The following is a 12,162-nucleotide window of genomic DNA, read 5'->3' as shown; positions in this document are numbered from 1 at the left end:
ATAGCATGGGAGGCGGTGATGAAGGGGCTAGAGAGCAGGAGGTCTTGGAGGATCAAATATGATGGTTTGGTTAATCTTTTGAAGCAAGGTTGGTGAATTAGCTCTAGGGGAAAGTTGTGAGCTTAGGGTAGTAAGATGTGGAGTCTTGTGCCCTCCCACTGTCCACATCTCCAACATCCATCTGGAGCCAACGGTATTATTTTAAGAATCAGGGCAGTGGTCCTGTACCAGTGTGTGAGTATTTTATAATTGCAATCTTACATCCTGGAGCCGATAGATGATTTCATGATGAGAACAGATATATTTTTGGAGTTTGCTCGGTTGAGAATGTTGTGGACAGATCATGTTCTCATGCAGTGATAAAGGTAGGGCATTCCTCAGCCATTGGGGTGGATAAATGGGCATAAAAAAGTGAGGCTGTAATCCTCAGAGCATAATCTTTCAAAGTTTGTTAATTGTCATTGGAAGTCACAGCAGTATTTCTTACTAAATTTGTCATAACAAAAGCGCCATAGAGTAAAAGTGTAGAAAATAAGGATTGATTTAATTTTTTGCACACATCACTATTAACAATGAAAATGTCGTGGGGGTTCCTCAAATTTGGCAAAAGTCTTTCGACTACATACACACTGCCAGAAATGTGTCACAAGTGCCTTATTGAATTGTCTCAATTTGTCTACTAAGAAAAAAACACTGACATTTGAATTGGGACAATGCACACAATTTATGCCTAGGGAATCAATGATTGTCACACTAAAATGCAACAAAAGTTAAAAGCAAAGCACTCCCACAGTAAGATGGCATTTGTATTTACAATGATATTATGTGTTACATGTGGAATAGATATTGTCATGCCCCAGGATCTGGAGCCAGAAGGGATCTCAGCAAAGCAAGTCTTGGACAGGATTGAAGGAGAACGTTGACCAAGGCGAAGGCAGAGCTCCTCTGGACTGGAGGGCTTAAGTAGGCAGGACTGACGAGCAGGATATCAGCAACAGCTGAGTAACTGTGGAAAGATGGGAGCTGGCAATTAGCTGACAGCCAGCTGAGTGGCCAGCTCAGAGAAGGAAGGGCTGAGCCCAGCCCTAACAGTACCCTCTCCTCAATGACCCCTCCCCCTCGGAGGACCACCAGGCTTGAGGGGAAAATGCCTCTGGAAATCAGGGAGGAGGACAGGGGCATGTATGTCCGAGGATGAGACCCGTTCCTCCGGACCGTACCCTTTCCAATGTACCAGGTACTGTATGCACCCACGGAACCTACGGGAGTCAATAAGGGACTGTACTTCATACTCCTCATGGTTCTCAACAAGGTGAAGACGTGGCACCTAAGTTTTAAAGCGGTTGCAGACCAAAGGTTTTAATAAGGAGACATTAAATACATTTGACATACGCATATTAAAAGGAAGGTCTCATGCGTAAGCCACTGGGTTTATCCTGCGAAGAATACAGAAAGGTCCAATAAACCGAGGTGCGAACTTCAGTGAGGGAACACGAGGTTGCGAGATGACAGCCAGACCCTGTCCCCAACCTGGTAGGAAGGTGCAGGCAGGCGTCTGCGGTCAGCATGGGGTCTGTACCTATCATTAGCATGACGCAAAGCCTCCTGGACTTGTACCCAAGTGGAACAAAGACCACGGAGCTGCTCCCCTAACGCAGGAATACTCTGCGGAACAAACGAGTCAGGCAACAAGGAAGGTTGGAAGCCATAATTCGCCATAAACGAGGACAATCGGGAAGCAGAATTCAAGGCACTGTTGTGAGCAAACTCTGCCCATGGTAATAGGTCTGACCAGTTGTTATGATGGTCAGAAATATAGCAACATAGGAATTTCTCCAAGGACTGATTGGCTCGTTCTGTGGCCCCATTAGATTGCGGGTGATACGCAGAGGAAAAAGCAAGCTGAATTCCCAACTGTGCACAAAAGGCTCGCCAGAACCAGGTTACAAACTGACTACCCAGTTTGGGTAAATAAAAAAGGTGGAGAAACTGCACTAATAGGATAAAAAACCCAAATTTTATAATATGATGCAAGCTGCAATTCTCCTGTATAACACAAACACAGTAGGAATAAATCAGAAGAAAATAGAATTGCGCTAAAACTAGAATTAATATAAAGTCCACCATTGCTCAGATATTGGTAAAGTCCATCCATATATGCGATGGCGTCTCCAACTGCTGACAAATTATGTGCTGAATCCACCACCAAATAGAAGAAATCACTTCTTACCAGCTTCCTATGATCCCCTGTTGCAGAGGATCAAAGCAAACATTTGTTGTCTAAACACAGCCTGGCTCCCACTCACAGTATGCACGCTGGGTTGTCCTCAAACCGCCTCTCGTAGACTCAGACCAGTGGATGGATGTTGTACATAAAAGATAAAGGCTCCAAACAGTGTAAAACCTTTTACATTTATTAAACTTAAAAACAAAGTATTGCACCTACAAAATTTAGAATCAGTATAGGCCTCAAGTCTGATGTGCCGGCCAGCGCACAGGCAGACCCTTCCTCCCGGTTATGAGATGTAAACACGAGGTGACATCAGCACATCGCTCTGTCCTACGCGTTTCATCAGAGATGACGTCGTCCAGGGGCATGGGTGGCGCGCTGCGTCACCTCCCTTTATGCAAAACATAGCTAACCAGGCCTCGTTCTGAGCCGCGATTCACCAAACGGACATGCACGGTAGCATGAAAATGGTCTCTTTTAAAAATATCTATCACGCTATCGGGCCCAGTAACAATAATTTATCCAATTTGAAACAATCATGTACAAAGAAGGACTACTACTAATCTTAAATCTCCCAAGTATTTATTTTGTGACCTGTCAACAATAACTAGAACACAAAAAGGAGATACATAAATGGAAAGATCATCCTTCCGACTAAATGAACCGGAAATTAGATCTAATGCTTATGCTGGTAACATGGTCAAAACTTCAGCATAATGACATCTAGTGGGAAAGAAATGAATCACCATTTACTTGCAAAATTAATTTAAAAGTTCTTATTCGGAAAACTATAGTGCCAACTTAGGAAAACCAGGAAATGATCCCAGTCTTCCATGCGTTACTGTCCGACACTATTACAAAAAAGTTTGTAATTTATAGCTACGGATTATTGGTCTTGGGTAAAAAGTGGCTCAAAACCAGGTGCTAACAATAACCTATACAACTACTAATAAAAAATAAACATAATAATAATTTAATAAAAATGATTATTATTATTAAAAATCTAGATTCTTCTCTGGGAAAACGAATCAACCAAATATGACATTACCACCCCCATCCTACTTCATTCACTATCTGACCATGTATTTGCCACCCCCAAAAAATAGGTGTTCATATGACAACCCATTACAGCAATGAATTTTCTATAATAGTACATATCCATTCATAGGCCATAATGGCAATACCGAGGTCATCCTAAATGTTCAATACGCCACATCTAACTAGATGTGAAATTTATGTTAAGAATTACTGATAAATGCATTAATGTCGGTGTCCACATTAAGGCCAAAGGGGACATACGTCCTGAGTCTGTATATCCAGGCCATTTCTTGTTTAGAGATCTCTCTAACCAGGGAACTCCCTCTCCAGTGGGGTCTATATTTGTCACAAAGAGTGTATCTGAAGGGTTTCTATTATGCACAAAGTCATAATGTCTGGACAGTGAATGGTTTTTAAAACCCTTTCTAATATTGTTGATGTGCTCGTTCAACCATACATGAAGAGCCCTCTTAGTTCTACCTACATACTGTAGCCCGCAATGGCACTGGATAAGATAGACCACGCCCTCTGATGAACAAGTAATGAATGGCTCTATCTCAAAAGCTTGAGAAGTACTTGTAGATACAAAACTACAGATTTTTCTATCTTGACATTTATTGAGGGAACAGACCTGGCATTTCTTGCGGCGATAATAGCCTGTGAGATTCTGAAAGAAACATCTGTTCTTCTTCGGAGGATCCTGAATACTGGGAGGCAGGTGATTCAGTTAGCTGTAGTGTATTTAATATATATATATATATATATATATATATATATATATATATATATATATATATATATATATCCACTGCATACAGTTTAGCTATATCTCACTGCAGGCTATTCCTGGTGTACTGTTTCTAATATACTTCTGGCAGGCAGGCGATTCAGTGAGCTGCAGTGCATAAAATATATATATATATATATATATATATATATATACTGTGACAGACCTAGCCGGGAGAGAGACTTTTGGAGGGGACTGAATGCTAGCCTCTTGCCGATCGATCGTGGGCCCTGGCATTTGGTGGAACGGTGCTCTTTGTGAGCTGTATGCCTGGGGACCCTTGAGGTGGTATTACTGTGGATTCGGGTCCTGGTCCCCCAGGACACACAGACTCTGGGAACCCTGAATTTGCCATATTAGGAATAGTGGCTGATTCATAATGCTGGGACAAATACTGTTAGGAGATGCTGATGTCAATTCCAGCCACCTGTCTGTTGCCTGCTAGAATGTGTATTGTAAATAAGTCTCTAGTATGGGATCTAAGAGTCATTAGATCCCCATTGTTGTTTGTGTTAATTAACTCTGCTATTGTGATAATGTTGATTGGGTTTTCTGAGCTACAAGACGGCCAGTCTGGCCTAAAGGTCATGTCTGAGTCATCTAGGCTGTCTAAAGGGATTAGTTAATTAGCCCATGTTAATTAGGTTTCTGGTCACAGGTGTATGTTCAGAGTAATATGAGCCGGAGGTACGCACCTCCTCTTTTATTGTATAAAAGAGCCTGTATTTTTCAATAAATGAGATTCCTGGTTGAACTTACATACAGCCTGCCTGGTGTTTGTTCTGAGCTATACAACTGGATTAGAAGGGCACATAGCTGTAGTTCTAGTCCCGGAGCATCGGATGACCGAACCATCAGACGTTGCGATCTGCAGTCTGGATTCTATAGCTGCAGAGGAGTGTCAGGAGAGTGGAACCGAGCGAGCAGGGGCTTGTTACATATACAGTCTCCTACATATATATATCCACTGCATTCTAGTCTAGCCAAGCCTATATCTGACTGCAGGCCATTCCTGGTGTACATTTTCAAATATACTTTCAGGCAGGCAGGTGATTCAGTGATCTGCAGTGCATAAAATATATATACAGTCTCCTACATATATATCTACTGCATTCTAGTCTAGCCAAGCCTATATCTGACTGCAGGCCATTCCTGGTGTACGTTTTCAAATATACTTGCAGGCAGGCAAGCGAGTTAGTGATCTGCAGTGCATAAAATATATATACTATATATAGTAAAGTGAACCACCGAAGGTCAACTATATTGCCTTCAACATGTTGCCAACATCCCAAGTAGGTGCATAGGAAAAGACCCTAAAAATAGGGAACTTATGTATCCCCCAGTACAGTGGGACTTTATAGGCGAACGGGACGATTACATTTAAGTAAAAAAAATTTTTTTTTAAAATTTTTTTAATTTTATTTATTTATTATTAAAAAACATCAAAACAAGATATACTAGACATAAATCTCTACAAAAGTGCTTATGCAATGGATTTTCTTTCATATGATTATTGCATACCGTACTTCCATCTATAGACACATGTTTCTCTAGAAGCCTGACATGTTTCAGGACGGTGTTCCTTCTTCAGAGGCGTATTGCAGAGAGAAATATTATGTATGTGGAAGATACATTCAGTAAGATAGTCCTTTAAGACTGAAAACAAGTGCATAAGATGTGGACATGCGCAAAGTTTTGTATTGAATAAAAAGAAAAAATACTTTTGATAAAATCACAGTGGCCATCGATTGGCCAACTAGCAGATATGATGGTTGTCCCCCGGCTTCAGAAATAGCTCCGCAAAGGCCCCCAAATGAGGGGACGACCCTGCGGAGTCCCCAGAATGACTTGTTCAAAATTGGGTATACGAACGGGCAGCTGGAGCGTAATGAGCCTTGGTAGGTGGGTTATCCCCATGGCTCACATCCTTAATTTGGTGGTGCAGCGGTTCTTGTGCAGGTACCCGGGCTTACAGGATCTCCTGAGGCAGGCCAGGAAAGTCTGTGGGCATTTCCGCCGGTCATATAATGCCAGTGCTCGGCTGGCTGACCTTCAAAAGGAATGCAACCTGCCCAAGAATTGCCTCATTTGTAACATGCCCACCAGGTGGAACTCAACGTTGGCAATGCTGCAGCAGCTGCACACGCAGCAGAGGGCCATCAATGAGTACCTGTGCGAGTATGGCACCAGGACAGGGTCAGGGGAGCTTGGCTTTTTTTCGCCACGCCAGGGGCTACTGATCAAGGATGCATGGCACTATCCTGTCACCATTTGAGGAGGCCACGAGGATGGTGAGCAGTGACAGTGCATGCATCAGTGATACTGTCCCTCATCTTCCTGTTGGGGCACACACTTCGTGAAATAATGGACAGGGCACTTGAAGCAGAACAGAGGGAGGAAGAGGAGGACTTCCTTACCTCTCAAGGCCCCCTTTATCCAGACAGTATTCCTGCGGGCCCGCCGATCACACGGGAAGAGGAGGAGGAGGATGAGTATTGTGTCAGCATGGAGGTAGAGCCTAGCACTCAGCATCAGCAGCAGTCTTCAAGGGATCGTTTTCAGTCCCCAGAAACCCATGGACTTGTACGTGGCTGGGAGGAGGTGGCTGTGGATCATGTCATCCTTAATGACCCAGAGGACTGCAGATCGAATGCCTCAGCAAACCTTCGCTGCATGTCCTCCCTGATCCTGTAAAGCCTGCGAAAGGACCCTCGGATTCGTGGTATCAAGGAGAGGGATCATTACTGGCTGGCAACCCTTCTTGATCCACGTTACAAGGTTCAATTTCCTGGTACTCCTGGACAACGTGTTGCTGAGGCTTCGGTCAGCAACTCCTGGTCAGTCACAGAAGGAGCGGTGGAGAAAGTGGCCGTCTGACCGATGCGTTCAGACAATTCTTTAGTCCGCAGCCCCAAGGTCTGATCGGTTCCAGCAACCATCGCTAGCGTCTGATTTACATGGTGCAGGAATACCTAGGGGCAAGATCAGACTTGGAGACCTTTCAAACCGAAAATCCACTGGGTTACTGGGTCTTGAGGATGGATCACTGGCCAGAGCTTGCACAATATGCAATTGAGCTACTGGCCTGTCCTGCATACAGCTTTCTTTCTGAACGCACATTCAGTGCTGCTGGAGGCTTTGTAACTGATCACAGAGTGCGCCTGTCCACAGACTCAGGCGCACTGATTCACCTTCATAAAAATGAATCAGTCTTGGATCACCAGCTACCAAGCATGTAGCTGGTGATCCAAAATGTAACCGGTTAATTTTTCTATGAATGTGAGATCCCTTAAAGACTGCCTATGCTGAGTGACTATCCTGTTATGCTGAGTGACTATCCTATTCCTCCTCAATGTTCATGTTGATAGCTTCTAAGAACATTTTTGTTTCAGGCCATTACCACCAGTGCCTAAGGTCCAATTTTTGTTGAGCTTGATACCCTTACCCCTGCCCCTGGTGCAAAAGGTTCCATCATATATTAAGGACACCAAACATGTCATTAATCTGCTGTCTGGAATCACTCCTAAAAAGGGGTCATGGCTAGTTAGAGCAGATGTAACCTCATTATATACTATTATTCCCCATCCAACTTTGAAGGAAATTAATTTCCTCGATCTTAAAATCTCAGTGAAAGAGGAGATGTTTATCACATCTACTTTTATCAAGCCTACTGACAGAAACTCATACATTCCTCTGGACAGCTGCCATTAGAACCTTGGCTAAGAGCTGTACCCCAGGGTCAAGTCATGCGCCTTAGGCACAATTGTACTGGAGTGGATGTTTTTGATAATCAGGCAGCTGTCCTTTCTAGTAGGTTTGTAGAAAAGGGATACGATCCAGGACTGTTAGCTAATGCTATAAAATCCATACGTGAGGTGGATAGAACATCACTATTAGCAGAGAAAGAGCGTAATACAGTAGATATGAAAATGTCTTTACCTTTTATTACAACGTTTTCTGTGCCGCATCGAAGCATTAAAAACTAATCCAAAAACACTGGCATCTATTGGGTAGTGATCAGGTTTTAAGCATGATCTTACCTAATAGACCACAAGTAGTTTTTAAAGGAGCATCCTCATTGAGGGATAGGATTGCCCCCAGTATTCAGCATTAGATGTTTCTTTCAGAATCTCACAGGCTATTATCGCTGCAAGAAATGCCAGGTCTGTTCCCTCAATTAATGTCAAGATAGAAAAATCTGTAGTTTTGTATCTACAAGTACTTCTCAGACTTTTGAGATAGAGCCATTCATTACTTGTTCATCAGAGGGCGTGGTCTATCTTATCTAGTGCCTTTGTGGGCTACTGTATGTAGGTAGAAACAAGAGGGCTCTTTAAGTACAGTTGAACAAGCACATCAACAGTATCAGAAAGGGTTTTAAAAACCATTCAGTGTTCACACAATATGACTTGGTGCATAATAGAAACCCTTCAGATACACTCTTTGTGGGGATTGACAAATATAGACCCCACTGGAGAGGGAGTTCCCTGTTTGGAGAGATCTCTAAACAAGAACTGGCCTGGATATATAGACTCAGGACTTATGTCCCCTTTGGCCTTAATGTGGACACCGACGTCAATGCATTTATCAGTAATTCTTAACATAAATTTCACATCTAGTTAAATGTGGCATATTGAACATTTAGCATGACCTTGGTATTGCAATTATGGCCTATGAATGGATATGTACTATTATAAAGAATTCATTGCTGTAATGGGTTGTCATATGAACACCTATTTTTTGGGGGTGGCAAATACATGATCAGATAGTTAATGAAGTAGGATGGGGGGTGGTAATGTCATATTTGGTTGATTAGTTTTCCCAGAGAAGAATCTAGATTTTTAATAATAATAATTTTTATTAATTTATTATTATCTTTATGCAATGCCAAGCTGCTGCTAATAAAGCAAACAGAATATTGGCATGCATTAAAAGGGGGATCAACTCCAGAGATAAAACGATAATTCTCCCGCTCTACAAGACTCTGGTCCGGCCGCACCTGGAGTATGCTGTCCAGTTCTGGGCACCAGTCCTCAGGAGGGATGTACTGGAAATGGAGCGAGTACAAAGAAGGGCAACAAAGCTAATAAAGGGTCTGGAGGATCTTAGTTATGAGGAAAGGTTGCGAGCACTGAACTTATTCTCTCTGGAGAAGAGACGCTTGAGAGGGGATATGATTTCAATTTACAAATACTGTACTGGTGACCCCACAATTGGGATAAAACTTTTTCGCAGAAGAGAGTTTAATAAGACTCGTGGCCACTCATTACAATTAGAAGAAAAGAGGTTTAACCTTAAACTACGTAGAGGGTTCTTTACTGTAAGAGCGGCAAGGATGTGGAATTCCCTTCCACAGGCGGTGGTCTCAGCGGGGAGCATTGAAAGCTTCAAGAAACTATTAGATAATCACCTGAATGACCGCAACATACAGGGATATGTAATGAAATACTGACACATAATCACACACATAGGTTGGACTTGATGGACTTGTGTCTTTTTTCAACCTCACCTACTATGTAACTATGTAACTATATTTATGTTTTATTAGTAGTTGTGTAGGTTATTGTTAGCACCTGGTTTTGAGCCTATTTTTACCCAGGACCAATAATCTGTAGCTATAAATTACAAACTTTTTTGTAATAGTGTCGGACGGTAATGCGGGGAAGTCTGGGATCATTTCCTGATTTTCCTAAGTTGGCACTATAGTTTTCCAAATAAGAACTTTTAAATTAATTTTGCAAGTAAATGGTAATTCATTTATTGCCCACTAGATGTCTTTATGCTGAAGTTTTGACCATGTTACTAGCATAAGCATTAGATCTAGATTATTTAGTCGGAAGGATGATCATCCCATTTATGTATCTCCTTTTTGTGTTCTAGTTATTGTTGACAGGTCACAAAATAAATACTTGGGAGATTTAAGATTAGTAGTGGTCCTTCTTTGTACTTCATATGTATGATTGTTTCAAATTGGATAAATTATTGTTACCTGGCTCGATAGCGTGATAGGTATTTTTACAAGAGACCATTTTCATGCTACCGCACTTGTCCGTTTGGTGAATCGCGGCTCAGAACGAGGCCTGATTAGTAGGGATGAGCCGAACACCCCCCTGTTCGGTTTGCACCAGAACATGCGAACAGGAGGAAAATTTGTTCGAACACGCGAACACTGTTAAAGTCTATGGGACACGAACATGAATAATCAAAAGTGCTAATTTTAAAGGCTTATATGCAAGTTATTGTCATAAAAAGTGTTTGGGGACCTGGGTCCTGCCCCAGGGGACATGTATCAATGCAAAAAAAAGTTTTAAAAAGGGCCGTTTTTTCGGGAGCAGTGATTTTAATAATGCTTAAAGTGAAACAATAAAAGTATAATATCCCTTTAAATTTCGTACCTGGGGGTTGTCTATAGTATGCCTGTAAAGGGGCGCATATTTCCCGTGTTTAGAACAGTCTGACAGCAAAATGACATTTCAAAGGAAAAAAAGTCATTTAAAACTACTCGCGGCTATTAATGCATTGCCGGTCCAACAATACACATAGAAGTTCATTGATAAAAACGGCATGGGAATTCCCCACAGGGGAACCCCACACCAAAATAAAAAAAAAAAAAAAACGGCGTGGGGTCCCCCCAAAAATCCATACCAGACCCTTATCCGAGCATGCAACCTGGCAGGCCGCAGGAAAAGAGGGGGGGACAAGAGAGCGCCCCCCCTCCTGAACCATACCAGGCCACATGCCCTCAACATTGGGAGGGTGCTTTGGGGTAGCCCCCCCAAAACACCTTGTCCCCATGTTGATGAGGACAAGGGCCTCATCCCCACAACCTTGGCTGGTGGTTGTGGGGGTCTGCGGGTGGGGGGCTTATCGGAATCTGGAAGCCCCCTTTAACAAGGGGACCCCCAGATCCCGGCCCTCCCCCCTGTGTGAAATGGTAAGGCGGTACAAAAGTACCCCTACCATTTCACTAAAAAACTGTCAAAAATGTTAAAAATGACAAGAGACGGTTTTTGACAATTCCTTTATTTAAATGCTTCTTCTTTCTTCTTTCTTCTATCTTCTATCTTCCTTCGGTTTCTTCCTCCATCTTCTTCTTCTGGTTCTTCTGGCTCTTCTGGTTCTTCCTCTGGTGTTCTCGTCCAGCATCTCCTTCACGGCATCTTCTTCCCTTCTTCTCCTCGGGCTGCTCCGCATCCATGATGGCATGGAGGGAGGCTCCCGCTCTTCTCTTCATCTTCTCTTCTTCATCTTCGTCTCTTCTTCATCTTCTCTTCTTCATCTTCTTCTCCAGGCCGCTCCGCATCCATGGTGGCATGGAGGGAGGCTCCCGCTGTGTGGCGCTTCTCCTCTTCTGACGGTTCTTAAATAATGGGGGCGGGGCCACCCAGTGACCCCGCCCCCCTCTGATGCACGGTGACTTGACGGGACTTCCCTATGGCATTCCCTGTGATGCCACAGGGAAGTCCCGTCAAGCCGCCGTGCATCAGTGGGGGCAGGGTCACCGGGTGACCCCGCCCCCCGTTATTTAAGAAGAGGAGAAGCGTCACACAGCGGGAGCCTCCCTCCATGCCAGCATGGATGCGGAGCGGCCCGAAAAGAAGATGAAGAGAAGAGCGGGAGCCTCCCTCCATGCCATGGATGCGGAACGGCCCAAGGAGAAGAAGGGAAGAAGATGCCGTGGAGGAGATGCTGGACGAGAACACCGGAGGAAGAACCAGAAGAACCAGAAGAAGAAGAAGATGAAGGAAGATAGAAGAAAGAAATAAGAAGCATTTAAATAAAGGAATTGTCAAAAACTGTCTCTTGTCATTTTTAACATTTTTGACAGTTTTTTAGTGAAATGGTAGGGGTACTTTTGTACCCCCTTACCATTTCACACGGGGGAGGGCCGGGATCTGGGGGTCCCCTTGCTAAAGGGGGCTTCCAGATTCCGATAAGCCCCCCGCCCGCAGACCCCCACAACCACCGGCCAGGGTTGTGGGGATGAGGCCTTTGTCCTCATCAACATGGGGACAAGGTGTTTTGGGGGGGCTACCCCAAAGCACCCTCCCAATGTTGAGGGCATGTGGCCTGGTATGGTTCAGAAGGGGGGGCGCTCTCTCATCCC

General features: G+C 43.6%; 1 protein-coding gene across 4 annotated transcripts in view; it reads left to right on the top strand.

The window, feature by feature from the left end:
* SGCG (sarcoglycan gamma) overlaps positions 1 to 12,162 on the top strand; it is a 678,395-nt gene that overhangs the window by 649,906 nt on the left and 16,327 nt on the right. The gene's annotated exons all lie outside the window — the stretch shown is intronic.

The sequence above is a fragment of the Aquarana catesbeiana genome, linkage group LG02 (assembly GCF_042186555.1).
Source record: "Aquarana catesbeiana isolate 2022-GZ linkage group LG02, ASM4218655v1, whole genome shotgun sequence".
Lineage (NCBI taxonomy): Eukaryota > Metazoa > Chordata > Amphibia > Anura > Ranidae > Aquarana > Aquarana catesbeiana.
Note: the sequence above shows the minus strand (reverse complement) of the source record. Positions and strands in the feature narration are given on the sequence as shown.